Below are 16,385 nucleotides of genomic sequence, written 5' to 3' on the forward strand. Positions count from 1 at the left end.
ATCAATGTTCATCAGTGAAATGGGCCTGTAGTTTTCTTTTTTTGTGGAATCTTTGTTTGGTTTTGGTATCAGGGTGATGGTGGCCTCATAGAATGAGTTTGGGAGTATCCCTTCCTCTGCAATTTTTGGAAATAGTTTCAGAAGGATAGGTGTTGGCCCTTCTCTAAATGTTTGATATACTTCGCCTCTGAAGCCATCTGGTCCTGGACTCTTGTTTGTTCGAAGTTTTTTTTTTTTTTCCTGTCATTTTGCCTTTTCTAGGGCTGCTCCCGTGGCACCTGGAGGTTCCCAGGCTAGGGGTCCAACCGGAGCTGCAGCCACCAGCCTACGACAGAGCCACAGCAACGTGGGATCCAAGCCGCATTTGCAACCTACTCCACAGCTCACGGCAGTGCCGGATCATCAACCCACTGAGCAAGGGAAGGGACCAAACCTGCGACCCCATGGTTCCTAGTCGGATCCGTTAACCACTGCGCCACAATGGGAACTCCTGTTTGCTGGAAGTTTTTTAGTCACAGTTTCAATTTCAGTTCTTGGGATGGGTCCATTCATCTTTCCTATTTCATCTTGGTTTAGTCTCGGAAGAGTGGGCTTTTCTAAGAATTTGCCCATTTCTTCTAGGTTTTCCATTTTATTGGCATATAGTTGCAGATCGTAGTCTCTTAGGATCCTTTGTATTTCTGTGGTGTCCATTGTTACTTCTACTTTTCCATTTCTAATTTGACTGATTTGAGTCCTCTCTCTTTTTTGCTTGATCAGTCTGGCTAGGGGTTTGTCCATTTTGTGGATCTTTTCAAAGAACCAGCTTTTCGTTTCATTCATCTTTTCTATGGTTTTCTTTGTTTCTACTTCATTGATTTCTGCTCTCATCTTTATGATTTCTTTCCTTCTACTACCTTTACGTCTTGTCTGTCCTCCTCTCTTGAGCTGCTTTAGATGTAAAGTTAGCTTGTTTGTTTGAGCTTTTTCTTGTTTCCTGAGGTGGGCTTGTATTGCTATAAACTTTCCTCTTAGAACGGCTTGTGCTGCATCCGATAGGTTTTGGTGTGTCGTATCTTTCTTGTCATTTGCTGCTAGGTATTTTTTAATTTCCTCTTTGATTTCTTCAGTGATCCATTGGTTGTTGAGTAGACGTTGTTTAGTGTCCACGTGTTTGTGTTTTTTGCAGTTTTTTTTTTTTCTTGTTGTTGATTTCCAGTCATACAGCGTTTTGGTCAGAAAAGATGCTTGATAGGATTTCAATTTTCTTAAAGTTACCGAGGTTGGAATTGCAGCCCAGGATATGACCCATCTTAGAGAATGTTCCATGTGCACTTGAGAAGAAAGTGTATTCTGTTGCTTTTGGATGAAATATCCTTTAAATATCTATTAAGTTCATCTGGTTTAATGCATCATTCAGGGCCTGTGTTTCCTAATTGATTTTCTGTCTGGTTGATCTGTCCATTGCTGTCAGTGGGGTGTTTCAGTCCCCCACTATGATTGTGTTCTTGTCGATTTCTCCTTTTAAGGTTGTTAGCAGTTGCCTTATATATGGTGGTGAACCTGTGTTGGGTGCGTAGATATTTAAAGTGTTATATCGTCTTCTTGGATTGATCCTTTGATCATTTTGTAACAGCCTTCCTTGTCCCTTAAAATATTCTTCATTTTAAAGTCTATTTTGTCTGACATGAGTATTGCTACTCCAGCTTTCTTTTGATCCCCGTTTGCAGGAAATATTTTCTTCCATCGTCTCACTTTCCATTGGTATGTGTCCCTAGAAGTGAAGTGGCTCTCTCGAAGACAGCCAATGTATGGCTCTTGCTTCTGTATCCATTCAGCCAGTCTACGTCTTTTGGCTAGGGCGTTTAGTTCACTGGCATTGGAGGGAATTATTGCTACGTATGTTCTTATTGCCACTTCATTAGTTACTTTGGATTTGCTTTCACTGCTCTTTTTCCTTTCCTTCTTCTCTTGTTCTTTTCTGCCTAGAGAAGTTCCTATAGTATTGGTGTAAGGCTGGTTTAGTGTTGCTGAATTCTCTCAGCTTTTGCTTAACTGTGAAGGTTTTGACTTCTCCTTCAAATGTGAAGGAGAGCCTTGCTGGGTGGAGTTAGTCTTGGTTGGAGGTTTTTTCCTTTCATTGCATGAAGTATATCATGCCACTCCCTTCCAGCCTGCAGAGTTTCTGCTGACAATTCTGCTGATAACCTTATTGGGGTTCCCTTGTATGTTACTTGTTTCTTTTCCCCAGCTGCTTTCAAGATTTTCTCTTTGTCTTTAATTTTGGTCAGTTTGACTAGTATGTGTCTCGGGGTGTTCGTCCTTAGGTTTATTTTATATGCTACTCGTTGTGCTTCCTGGATTTGAGTGAGTGATTCCCCATGTTAGGGAGGTTTTCAGTTATTGTCTCTTGGGATATTTTTTCTGTATCCTTCTCTCTCTTCTCTCCTTCTGGCACCCCTATAAAATGGAGGTGGTGCGTTTAGTGTTGTCCCAGAGTTCTCTGAGACTCTCTTCATTTGTTTTCAAGCTTTTTTCTCTCTTCTGTTCTGCATCCACGATTTCCACTCATCTGTCCTCCATCTCGCTTGTTTGTTCTGCCTCCTGTATTCTGCTGTTAGCTGCTTCTAGTGAATTTTGTATTTCAGTGATTGTATTTTGCATCTCTTCTTGTTAAAGTTTGATATCTTGTATCTCTTTGCTGAGTGTTTCCTGTAAGTTATCCATCTTTGCCTCCAGTTTATTTCCAATGTCTTGCATCATCTTCATCATCCAACAGTCTGAAGTCTTTTTCCTGGAGGCTCACAATCTCCTCCTCGCTTAGCTGTTTGTCTGGGGTTGTTCCTTTCTCCCTCATCTGAGTTATAGTTTTCTGTCTTTTCATTTTTATAGGTTTTTGGTGTGGTGACCTTTGTATAGATAATAGAGTTGTAGCCTCTCTACCTTCTGGTGTCCTTCCCCCTTGTGGCTGATGTTGGTATGGGGGCTTGCTGTAGGCTTCCTAATGGGAGGGACTAATGCCTGCCCTCTGGTAGGTGGAACTGATTCTAATCCCTCTGGTGGGTGGGGCTTAGTGTCTGGATGGGATTCCAGGAAACTGTGTGCCTGGGGCGGATCTTTAGGGAGCCTGTTTACTGAGGGGCGGGGCTGTGATCCCACTTGGACTGTTGTTTGCCTTAAGGCTTCTCAGCATCTGACTGATGGGTGAGGCCAGATTTTCCCAACTTGGCCACCTCTAGAGAAAGGCAGGGGCTTCTGAATGTTCCCTAGAGCTTTGCTTTCAATGACCTTCCCTCACAACAAGCCACGTTCACCCCTGTTTTCCCAGGATGTCCGTCAAGAACTGTGGCCAGGTTTAACCCAGATCCCCATGGAGACTTTGCTTTGCCCTGGGACCCAGTGCATGTAAAAATCTGTGTCTGCCTTTTAAGAATGGGGTCTCCATTTCCCCCAGTCCCGTGGAGCTCCTGTGCAAAAGCCCCACTGGCCTTCAATGCCAGATGCTCCAGGGCTCTTTCGCCCAGTTCCACATCCCCACACGTGAGATTTTGATGTGGGGCTCAGAACTCTCACTCCTGTAGGTGAGTCCTGAAGGTGAGTCTCTGTGAACCAGTTAGTGTCCAGGTCTGGCGTTGTTTATATCGTGAAGTCACCCTTCTTACCTCTTGATGTGTCCTCCTCTTTTTCTTCTGGAGTAGGTTATATTTTTAAGGTTTCCAGTCCATTTGGGTGGAGATTGCTCAGCCTTTAGTTGTGAATTTTGTTGTTTTTAGGAGAGAAGTTGAGCTCCAGTCCTTCTATTCCACCATCTTAATCCCGTCCCCTGTCGATACAGTTTTTTAAATAATTTTTATAGTCTCAATTATTTGCTTACTTGTCTTTTTTACAGCCCACCTGCAGCATATGAAAGTTCCCAGGCCACAGATCAGACCTGCTCCAGTAATCCTACCCACACCTCGTCCTTGACCCACCGAGTCTCAGAGGCACCCCTCACTGTTGTTTTTGACAGTAGGCATCCTATTCCATGTGCACTTCTGCCTCACTGGTGTTTTCATTTGCATGTCCAAGGATGAGTGATGTTGAACATTTTGTTTTTCACGTGTTGGTGGTCTTTTGGTCAGATTCATTTCCACAGAGCCACAATGGAAAGCCCTTTGCTGTTATACATGGAAGTATTTTTCTAATTTCCTTACCAGATTGTTTAGTGTTTGTAGCTAGGAATGCACCTGCTTTCTGTGCGTTGCCTTCATATCCTGCTCCTTTGCTGAAGCTATTTATTAGCCCAACAGTGTTTGTGTGTGTGGAATCTTTGGGTTTTCTGCCTAGAAAATGCTTTCATCACTTTCATTTTTGATTGTAGTATTTGAGTCTTCACTGTTGTTTTTCCCATAGTGTATGTAACTAAAGGTTTGTCAACTTTGCTGATCTTTTTTGGAGGACCAACTCTTTCCTGATTTCGTTGATTTTCTCTCTTGTTTTTCTATTATCTCTTTGGCTAATTTTGAATCTAATCATGATTATTTCCTCCTTTCTGCTACCTTTGGATTTCATTTGTTCTTGGTAGTAGTTTTAAGTTGTAAAGTAGGTTCTTGATGTGAGATCTTTTTTATTTTGCTTTGTGTTTTAGGAACACAAGTGTAATATGGAAGTTTCCAGGCTAGAAGGCTTTTCTTTTTGAATGATTCAATTTTCTTTTTCCTTTTTTTAATTTCTCAATGAATTTTATTGTATTTATAATTGTGCTAAGATCATCATGACCTGATTTTATAGCATTTCCATGCCAACCCCCTAGTACATCCCCCCACCCGCAACCTGTCTCCTTGGGAAACCATCCATTTTTCAGTCTGTGAATCAGTGTCTGTCCTGCAAAGAAGTTGATTGTGTCCTTTTATGAGATGCCTCATGTAAGGGGTAGCATTTGATGTGGGTGTCTCACTGTCTGTGTGATTTCACTCAGCATGATCATGTCTAGGTCCATCCATGTTGCTGCAAACACCGTTCCTTCTTCTCTTTTAATGACTGAGTAATATTCCATTGTGTATATGGATCACATATTCTTTATGCGCTCCTCTGGGGTTGGACACTGAGTTGTTTCCCTGTCTTGGCTGTGGTAGAGGGTGCTGCAATGCACACTGGAGTACGGGTGTCTTTTGGAGTCATGGTTTTCCCTAGATAGATGCCCAGGAGTGTGATTGCCGGATCAAATGGTAGTTCAATTTTTACTTTTCTGAGGAATCTCCATACAGTTGTCCACATTCCACACACCAGTGAATATTCCCACCAACAGTGTAAGCGGGTCCCCTTTGCTCCAGACCCTCTGCAGCATTTATAGCTTGTGGCCTTTTGGGTGGTGGTCATTCTGCCTGGCATAAGGTGGTACCTCATAGTGGATCAATGTGCATGTCACTCATAATGAGTGACCTTGGACATGGTTTCATGTTTGTCGGCCATCTGTATGTCTTCTTTGGAGAATTGTCTGTTGAGATCTTCTGCCCATTTTTTGATGGGGTTGTTTGATTTGGGGGTATAGAGCTGCAGAAGGGGTTGATAAATTTGGGAGCTGAATCTGTTGTTGGTTTCTTCATTTGCAAATATGTGCTCTGATTCTGTGGGCTGCCTTTTTGTTTTGTTTAGGTGTTTCCTTCACTGTGCAGAAAGTTTGAAGTTTAATTAAGTCCCATTTGTTCCTTTTTGGTTTTATTGACCTTACCCTAGGAGGTGGCTCTGAGAAGAGGTTGCTGTGGTTTATGTCGGAAGGTGTTTGTCATATGTTTTCCTCTAAGAGCTTTACAGTGTCTGGTCTTATATTGAGGTCTTTCACCCACTTTGAGTTTATTGTTGTGCATGGTGTTAGGAAGTGTTCTATTTTTATTCTTTGCTAATGTTTTTTTTTTTTTTTTCATTAGGGCTGGTTTAGAGTGTTCTGTCAATTTTCTACTGTACAGCATGGTGACCCAGATACACATACATGTATACATTCTTTTGCTCACATTATCCTGCTCCGTCACTTGTGACCAGACCTAGTTCCCAGTGCTACACAGCAGGATCTCATTGCTCATCCATTCCAAAGGCAGTAGTCTGCATCTATGAACCCCAAGCACTGCCTCCATCTCCCGCCCCTTGGTAACCAAAAGTCTGTTCTCCAAGTCCACGATTTCTTTTTTTGTGGAAAGTTTCCTTTTGCCATATATTCGATTCCAGATATGTGATATTTTAGGGTATTTGTCTTTCTCTTTCTGACTTATTTCAGTCCATATGAGAGTCCCTAGTTCCATCGATGTTGCTGTGAAGGGCATTATTTTGCCACTCCCTTGTGGCCTGTGTGTGTTTTTGTAGAGAAATGAGCTGATAGCCTTGATAATTAACGCTTTGCTTTTCTCTTGCTGCCTTTCGAATCCTCTCTTTATCTTTATTTTGCCATGTTTATTATAATATGCCTTGATGTGGTTCTATTCGTATTCAACTTCTTTGTGGCCGTGTGTGCTTCCTCTATCTTGACATCTGTTTCCTTTAGATTTGGAAAGTTTCCAGACAAAATTCTTCCAATATGTTTTCAATCCCCTCCTCTTTTGCTTCTCCTTGTGGAATTTCTGTTCTGCATAGTCTGGCTCGCTTTATCTTATCCCATAGGTCTCTTAAATGGCTTTCATGATTTTCCATTTGGTTTTCTGTCTGCTGTCCTGTTTGGGTGAGTTCCATTGTTCTATCTTCCACCTCACTAATTCCTTCGTCTGCATTATTCCGTCTGGTCTTTATTGCCTTTCGCTCAGTTTGTGTCTCTGCCAATGAATTTTCTAGTTTTTCTTGGCTCCTCCTCATATGCTCTAGTTCCCTTCGGAGGGACTCTGCACTCCTGTTCATATCCTGTCTTAACTCCGTCAGTCTTTTCACCATCTCCCTTTTGAAGTCATCGTCGGTGAGACTGCGTAGGTCTGTCAATGTTCGGAACGTTCCCGAAGCCTGATTTCTGGCCCAGCATGGGATCCAGCCTAGTGGATGTTCCATGTGCCCTTGAGAAGAATGTGTATTCTGCTGCTTTTGGATGGGATGTGCTATAAATCTCTCTTGGGTCCCTCTGGTCTAATGCTTCATTTAGGGCCTGTGCTTCCTTGTTGATTTTCTACCTGGATGATGTGTCCATTGCTGTAAGTGGGGTGTTACAGCCCCCCACTATTTTTGGGCTATATTGTCAGTTTCTCCGTTTAAGGTGGTCAGAACTTGCCATATGTATTGAGATGATCCTTCACTGGGAGCATTCCCAGGACACAGATCAGACCTGCTCCGGTAACCCTGCCCAAGCCTGGTCCTTGACCCGCCAAGTCTCAGAGGCACTCCTCAGTGTTGTTTTTGACAGTAGGCACCCTATTCCATGTGCACTTCTGCCTCACCGGTGTTTTCATTTGCATGTCCAAGGATGAGAGATGTTGAACATTGTTTCAAGTGTTGGTGGTCTTTTGGTCAGATTCATTTCCACAGAGCCACAATGGAAAGCCCTTTGCTGTTATACATGGAAGTATTTTTCCAATTTCCTTGTCAGATAGTTTAGTGTGTGTAGGTTGGAATGCACCTGCTTTCTGTATGTGGACTTCATATCCTGCTCCTAGCTGAAGTTATTTGTTAGCCCAACAGTGTTTGTGTGTGTGGAATCTTGGGGTTTTCTGCCTAGAAAATGCTTTCTTCACTTTCATTTTCGATTGCAATATTTGAGTCTTCACTGTTGTTTTTTCTTGGTGTGTGTAACTAAAGGTTTGTCCACTTTGCTGATCTTTTTTTGTGTACGAACTCTTTCATGATTTCATTGATTTTCTCTCTTGTTTTTCTGTTATCTCTTTTGCTAATTTCGACTCTAATCATGATTATTTCCTCCTTTCTGCTGGCTTTGGATTTCATTTGTTCTTGGTAGTAGTTCCTTAAGTTGTAAAATAGGTTCTTGATGTGAGATGTTTCTTGTTTTGTGTTTTAGGAACACAAGTGTAATATGGAAGTTTCCAGGCTAGAGGCCTTTTTTTTTTTTTTTTTTTTGAATGATTCACTTTTCTTTATTCCCTTTTTTTAATTACTCAATGAATTTCATTGTATTTATAATTGTACTAGGATCATCATGACCTCATTGTATAGCATTTCCATGCCATCTCCCCAGTACATCCCCCCACCCACCACCTGTCTCCTTGGGAAACCATCCATTTTTCAGTCTGTGAATCAGTGTCTGTCCTGCCAAGAAGTTCATTGTGTCCTTTTATGAGATGCCTCATGTAAGGGGCAGCATTTGATGTGGGTGTCTCACTGTCGGACTGACTTCACTCAGCCTGATCATGTCTAGGTCCATCCATGTTGCTGCAAACGCCCTTCCTTCTTCCCTTTTAATGACTGAGTAATATTACATTGTGTATATGGACCACATGTTCTTTATCCGCTCCTCTGAGGATGGACACTGAGTTGTTTCCCTGTCTTGGCTGTGGTAGAGTGTGCTGCAGTGCACACTGGAGTGCGGGTGTCTTTTGGAGTCATGGTTTTCTTTGGATAGATGCCCACGAGTGGGATTGCCGGATCAAATGGTAGTTCAATTTTTAGTTTTCTGAGGAATCTCCATACAGTTGTCCACATTCCACACAGCAATGAACATTCCCACCAACAGTGTAAGAGGGTCCCCTTTGCTCCACACCCTCTGCAGTATTTATAGCTTGTGGCCTTTTGGGTGGTGGTCATTCTGCTGGCATAAGGTGGTACCTCATAGTGGATCGATGTGCATTTCACTCATAATGAGTGACGTTGGATATATTTTCATGTGTTTCTCGGCCATCTGTATGTCTTCTTTGGAGAATTGTCTGTTGAGATCTTCTGCCCATTTTTTGATGGGGTTGTTTGATTTGGGGGTATAGAGCTGCAGAAGGGGTTGATAAATTTGGGAGCTGAATCTGTTGTTGGTTTCTTCATTTGCAAATATGTGCTCTGATTCTGTGGGTTGTTTTTTGTTTTGTTTAGGTGTTTCCTTTGCTGTGCAGAAAGTTTGAAGTTTAATTAAGTCCCATTTGTTCCTTTTTGGTTTTATTGACCTTACCCTAGGAGGTGGCTCTGAGAAGAGGTTGCTGTGGTTTATGTTGGAAGGTGTTTGGCCTATGTTTTCCTCTAAGAGTTTTACAGTATCTGGTCTTATATTGAGGTCTTTCACCCACTTTGAGTTTATTTTCGTGCATGGTGTTAGGAAGTGTTCTCTTTTTTTATTTTTTTTTTTTGCAAAAGGGCTTGTTTAGAGTGTTCTGTCAATTTTCTACTGTACAGCATGGTGACCCAGTTACACATACATGTATACATCCTTTGGCTCACATTGTCATGCTCCATACAAGTGAGCAGACCTAGTTCCCAGTGCTACACAGCAGGACCTCATTGCTCATCCATTCCAAAGGCAATATTCTGCATCTGTGAACCCCAAGCACTGCATCCCTCTCCCTCCCCCTTGGCAACCACAAGTTTGTTCTCCAAGTCCACGATTTTCTTTTTTGTGGAAAGTTTCCTTTGTGCCATATATTAGACTGCAGATATGTGATATCTTGGGTATTTGTCTTTCTCTTTCTGACTTACTTCAGTCCATATGAGAGTCTCTAGTTCCCTCCATGTTGCTGTGAAGGGTATTCTTTTGTTCTGTTTTTTGGCTGAGTCATATTCCATTGTGCATATATACCACATCTCCCGAATCCAATCATCTCTCGATGGACATTTGGGCTGTTTCCATGTCTTGGCTATTGTGAACAGTGCTGCAGTGAACATGTGGGTACATGTGTCTTTTTCAAGGAACGTCTTGTCTGGATATTGCCCATGAGTGGGATTCCTGGGTCATATGGTAGTTCCATGTATGGTTTTCTGAGTTACCTCCATACTGTTTTCCATAGTGGTTGTACGAGCTTCCATTCCCACCCACAGTGCAGGAGGGTTCCCTTTTCTCCACACCCCCTCCACCACTTGTTATTTGTGGACTTATGAATGTTGGCAATTCTGATTGGTGTGAGGTGGTATCTCATGGTCGCTTTGACTTGCATTTCTCTAATCATCAGGGACGGTGAGCATTGCTCCGTGTGCTTGTTGGCCATCTGTCTATCTTCTTTGGAGAAACGTCTCTTGGGGTCTTTTGCCCATTTTCCCATTGGGTGGTTGGCATTTTTGTGGTTGAGTTGTATTAAGTTGATTGTATATTTTAGAGATCAGGCCCTTGTCAGTTGCATCATTTGAAATTATTGTCTCCCATTCTGCAAGCTGTCTTCTTGTTTTCGTTTTGGTTTCCTTTGCTGTGCAAAACCTTGTCCGTTTGATGAGGTCCCATTGACTTATTTTTGCTTTTCTTTCTGTTGCTTGGGGAGACGGACCTGAGAACACTTTTGTAAGGTTGATGTCAGAGAATGTTTTGCCTATGTTCTCTTCCAGGAGTTGGATGGTGTCTTGTCGTATATTTAAGTCTTTCAGCCATTTTGAGTTTATTTGTGTGCATGGCGTGAGGGTGAGTTCTAGCTTCATTGATTTTCAGGCTGCTGTCCAGGTTTCCCAGGAGCAGTTTGCTGAAAAGACTCTTTTCCATTTAATGTTCTTGCCTCCTTTGTCAAATATTAATTGACTGTAGGTGTTTGGGTTTCTTTCTGGGTTCTCTACTCTGTACGATTGTTCTGTCTGTTTGTTTTGGTACCAATACCACACTGTCTGATGACTGTGGCTTTCTAATATTGCCTGAAGTCTGGGAGAGTTATGCCTCCTGCTTGGTGTTTGTCCCTCAAGACTGCTTTGGCAATTCTGGGTCTTTTGTGGTTCCATATAAATGTTTGGATGGTTTGTTCTAGTTCTGTGAAAAATGTCATGGGTCACTAGATAGGGATTGCATTGAATCTCTAGATTGCCTTGGGTCGTATGGCCATTTTTACAATGTTAATTTTCCCAGCCCAGGATAATCGAGTATCTTTCCATTTCTTTACATCTTCTTTAATTTCCTTGATTAATGTTTTACAGTTCTTAGCATGTAGGTCTTTTCCCTTCTTGGTCAGGTGTGACCGCAGGTATAGGATTTTTTTTTTTGGGTGCAGTTTTAAAAGGTATTTTATTTCTGTATGCCTTTCCTAATATTTCATTTTTAGTATACAAAAATCCAACTGATTTGTGAATGTTAATCTCATATCTTATTACTTTGCTGAATTTCTTGATCAGATCAAGCAGTTGTTGGGTTGGGTCCTTAGGGTTTTCTATGTGTAGTATCATGTCATCTGCATACAGTGACCTTTTACCTCTTCTCTTCCTATTTGGATAGTTTTTATTTCTTCCATTTGTCTGATTGCTGTGGCTAGCATTCCAATACTATGTTGAATAGCAGAGTTGAGAGTGGGCATCCCCGTCTTGTTCCAGATTTTCGTGAGAAGGCTTTCAGATTTTCTCCATTGAGTATTCTATTGGCTGTGGGTTTGTCATAAAGGATTTTAATTATGTGAAGGGATGTTCCCTCTATACCCACTTGGGTAAAGGTTTTAACCATGAATGGATGTTGGACTTTGTCAAATGCTTTTTCGGCATCAGGGAGATGCTCATGTGTTTTTTGCCTTTTCCTTTGTTGCTGTGATTATGATGGTGATTGATTTGCATGTCGTGAACCGTCCTTGTGCACCTGGGGTGAATCCAGTTGTTGTATGATCTTTTCTGTATGTTGTTGGATTCCATTGGCAAAAATTTCGTTGATAATTTTTGCATCTATATTCATCAAAGACATTGGCTTATACGTTTCTTATTTGGTGGTATCTTTGTCTGGTTTTGGAACTAAGGCGAAGGTGGCATCATAAAGTGTCTCTGCTTGTGTCTCTTCTTCAACCTTTTGAAAAGTTTAAGGAGGCTGGGTGTGAGTTCCTCTTTGTATGTTTGGTAGAATTCGCCTGTGAAGCCATCTGGACCTGGACTTGAATTTGTAGGGAGTGTTTTTATGACCTGTTGAATTTCATTTCTAGTGACTGGTCTGTTCAGTTGATCTATGTCGTCTTGATTCATTCTTGGCAGGCTGTTGGTCTCTATAAAGATGTCCGTTTCTTCCAGATTGTGAAATTTGTTGGCATATAGTTGTTGATAGTATTCTGTTGTGGGTTTTGTATTTCTGCAGCAACTGTTGTGACTTCTATTTCATTTCTTACATTATTTGTGTTTTTTCTCTCCTCTTCTTGGTGGGTACAGCCCAAAGTTTGTCTATTGTGTTGACCTTTTCAAAGAACCAACTCTTGGTTTGATCGATGTTGTCTCTTATTTTTTGAATCTCTTACTGATTTCCTCTCTGATCTTTATGATTTCTTTTCTTCTGTTGAATTTAGGTTTTGCTTGTTCTTCTTTCTCTCTTTCATTTTGGTGGTAAGTTAAATTGTCGATTGGATATTTTTCTTCGTTTTTGAGGAAGGCCTGTCTTGCTATGAACTTCCCTCTAAGCACTGCTTTTGCAGCATCCCCTAGATTTTGAGTAGTTTTTTTTCATGATCATCTTTCTCAAGGTATTTTTTTTCCCACTCTACAGCAAGGGGGTCAGGTTAACATTACATGTATACATTACAATTACATTTTTTTCCGCACCCTTTGTTCTGTTGCAACATGAGTATCTCCACAAAGTTCTCAATGCTACTAAGCAGGATCTCCTTGAAAATCTATTCTAAGTTGTGTCTGATAGCCCCAAGCTCCCGATCCCTCCCACTCCCTCCCCCTCCCATCAGGCAGCAACAAGTCTCTTCTCCAAGTCCATGATTTTTTTTTCTGAGGAGATGTTCATTTGTGCTGGATATTAGATTCCAGTTATAAGTGATATCATATGGTATTTGTCTTTCTGGTTCATTTCACTCAGGATGAGATTCTCTAGTTCCATCCATGTTGCTGCAGATGGCAATATGTCATTCTTTTTTATAGCTGAGTAGTATTCCCTTGTGTGTATATACCACCTCTTCCAAATCAAATTATCTGTTGATGGACATTTGGTTTTTTCCACGTCCTGGCTATTGTGAATAGTGCTGCAATGAACATGCGGGTGCATGTGTCTCTTTTAAGTAGAGTTTCGTCCGGATAGATGCCCAAGTGTGGGATTGAGGGGTCATATGGAAGTTCTATGTATAGATTTCTGAGGTATCTCCAAACTGTTCTCCATAGTGGCTGTACCAGTTGACATTCCCACCCACAGTGCAGGAGGGTTCCCTTTTCTCCACACCCCCTCCAGCACCTGTTCTTTGTGGACTTATTAATGAGGGCCATTCTGACTGGTGTGAGGTGGTATCTCATGGTCGTTTTGATTTGCATTTCTCTTATAATCAACGGTGTTGAGCATTTTTTCATGTGTTTGATGGCCATCTGTACATCTTCCGTGGAGAAATGTCTATTCAGGTCTTTTGCCCATTTTTCCATTGATTGATTGGCTTTTTTGCTGTTGGGTTGTATAAGTTTTTTGTATATTCTAGAGAGTAAGCCCTTGTTGGTTGCATCATTTGAAACTATTTTCTCCCATTCCGTAAGTTGTCTTTTTGTTTTCTTTTGGGTTTCCTTTGCTGTGCAACAGCTTTTCAGGTTGATTAGGTCCCATGGGTTTATGTTTGGTCTAATTTTTTTTAATTTTATTTTCCCGCTGTACAGCAGGGGGGTCAGGTTAACATTACATGTATACATTACAATTACATTTTTTCCCCCATACTTTGTTCTGTTGCAACATGAGTATCTCCACTAATTTCTCAATGGTACTCAGCAGGATCTCCTTGAAAATCTCTTCTAAATTGTGTCTGATAGCCCCAAGCTCCCGATCCCTCCCACTCCCTCCCCCTCCCATCAGGCAGCCACAAGTCTCTTCTCCAAGTCCAAGATTTTCTTTTCTGAGGAGATGTTCATTTGTGCTGGATATTAGATTCCAGTTATAAGTGATATCATATGGTATTTGTCTTTCTCTTTCTGGCTCATTTCACTCAGGATGAGATTCTCTGGTTCCATCCATGTTGCTACAAATGGCATTATGTCATCTTTTTTATGGCTGAGTAGTATTCCCTTGTGTATATATACCACCTCTTCCGAATCCAATCATCTGTCGATGGACATTTAGGTTGTTTCCATCTCCTGGCTATATTGAATAGTGCTGCAATGAACATGCGGGTGCATGTGTCTCTTTTAAGTAGAGTTTTGTCTGGATATATGCCTAAGAGTGGGATTGCGGGGTCATATGGAAGTTCTATGTATAGATTTCTAAGGTATCTCCAAACTGTTCTCCATAGTGGCTGTACCAGTTTCCATTCCCACCAGCAGTGCAGGAGGGTTCCCTTTTTTCCACAGCCCCTCCAGCACTTGTTATTTGTGGATTTATGAATGATGGCTATTCTGACTGGTGTGAGGTGATATCTCATGGTCGTTTTGATTTGCATTTCTCTTATCATCAGCGATGTTGAGCATTTTCTCATGTGTTTGATGGCCATCTGTACATCTTCTTTGGAGAAATGTCTATTCAGGTGTTTTGCCCATTTTTCCATTGATTGATTGGCTTTTTTGCTGTTGGGTTGCATATGTTGTTTATATATTCTAGAGATTAAGCCCTTGTCCGTTGCATCATTTGAAACTATTTTCTCCCATTCATTAAGCTGTCTTTTGGTTTCCTTTTGGGTTTCCTTTGCTGTGCAAAAGCTTTTCAGTTTGATGAGGTTCCATGGGTTTATGTTTGCTCTAATTTCTATTGCTTTGGGAGACTGACCTGAGAAAATATTCATGAGGTTGATGTCAGAGAGTGTTTTGCCTATGTTCTCTTCTAGGAGTTTGATGGTGTCCTGTCGTATATTTAAGTCTTTCAGCCATTTTGAGTTTATTTGTGTGCATGGTGTGAGGGTGTGTTCTAGTTTCACTGCTTTGCATGCAGCTGTCCAAGTTTCCCAGCAATGCTTGCTGAGCAGACTTTCTTTTTCCCATTTGATGTTCTTGCCTCCCTTGTCCAAGATTAATTGACCCTAGGTGTCAGCGTTTATTTCCGGGTTCTCTATTCTGTTCCATTGGTCGGTCTGTTTGGAGACCAGTACCACACTGTTTTGATGACTGTGGCTTTGTAGTATTTCTTGAAGTCTGGGAGAGTTATGCCTCCTGCTTGGTTTTTGTTTCTCATGATTGCTTTGGCGATCTGGGTCTTTTGTGGTTCCATATAAATGTTTGGATGGTTTGTTCTAGTTCTGTGAAAATTGTCATGGGTCATTTGATAGGGATTGCCTTGAATCTGTAGATTGCTTTGGGTAGGATGGCCATTTTTACAATATTGATTTTCCCAATCCAGGAACATGGAATATCTTTCCATTTCTTTACATCTTCTTTGATTTCTTTGATTAAAGTTTTATAGTTCTTAGCATATAGGTCCTTTACCTCCTTGGTCAGGTGTATTCTGAGGTATTTGATTTTGTGAGGTACAATTTTAAAAGTTATCGTATTTTTGTATTCCTTTTCTAATGTTTCATTGCTGGCATACAGAAATGCAACTGACTTCTGAATGTGAATCTTATATCCTGCTACTTTGCTGAATTTATTAATCAGTTCAAGTCGTTTTGGGGTTGAGTCCTTAGGGTTTTCTATGTATCTTATCATGTCATCTGCATACAGTGACAGTTTTCTCTCTTCTCTTCCTATATGGATGCCTTTTATTTCTTTTGTTTGTCTAATTGCTGTGGCTAGGACTTCCAAAACTATGTTGAAGAGCAGTGGTGAGAGTGGGCATCCCTGTCTTGTTCCAGATTTGAGTGAGAAGGCTTTCAGTTTTCCCCATTGAGTATTATATTTGCTGTGGGTTCATCATAAATGGCTTTGATTGTACTCAGGAATGATCCTTCTATACCCACTTTGGCGAGGGTCTTGATCATGAATGGATGTTCGACTTTGTGAAATGCTTTTTCTGCCTCTATTGAGATGATCGTGTGCTTCTGACTTTTCTTTTGGTAATGAGGTGTATGATGCTGATTGATTTGCGTATGTTGAACCATCCTTGTGAACCTGGGATGAACCCAACCTGGTCATGGTGTATGATTTTTTTGGTATCTTGTTGGATTCGGTTGGCTAAGATTTTGTTGAGAATTTTTGCATCTATACTCATCAACGATATTTGCCGATAGTTTTCTTTTTGGTGGTGTCTCTGTCGGGTCTTGGAATGAGGGTGATGGTGGCATCATAGAATGTCTTTGGGAGTATTCCTTCTTCTTCGACCTTTTGAAAAAGTTTACGGAGGATGGGCACCAATTCCTCTTTATATGTTTGTTAGAATTCGCCTGTGAAGCCATCTGGTCCTGGACTTTTATTTCTACGGAGTGTTTTTATGACCTCTTCAATTTCATTTCTGGTGATTGGTCTGGTCATTTGTTCTGTTTCTTCCTGTTTCAGTTTTGGAAGGCTGTAAGATACTAGAAAATTGTCAA

The sequence above is a fragment of the Sus scrofa genome, chromosome Y (assembly GCF_054392235.1).
Source record: "Sus scrofa isolate SSC_HxYL_T2T_F1_AM1 chromosome Y, Sscrofa_HxYL_maternal_Yorkshire_Landrace_v2.0, whole genome shotgun sequence".
Classification (NCBI taxonomy): domain Eukaryota; kingdom Metazoa; phylum Chordata; class Mammalia; order Artiodactyla; family Suidae; genus Sus; species Sus scrofa.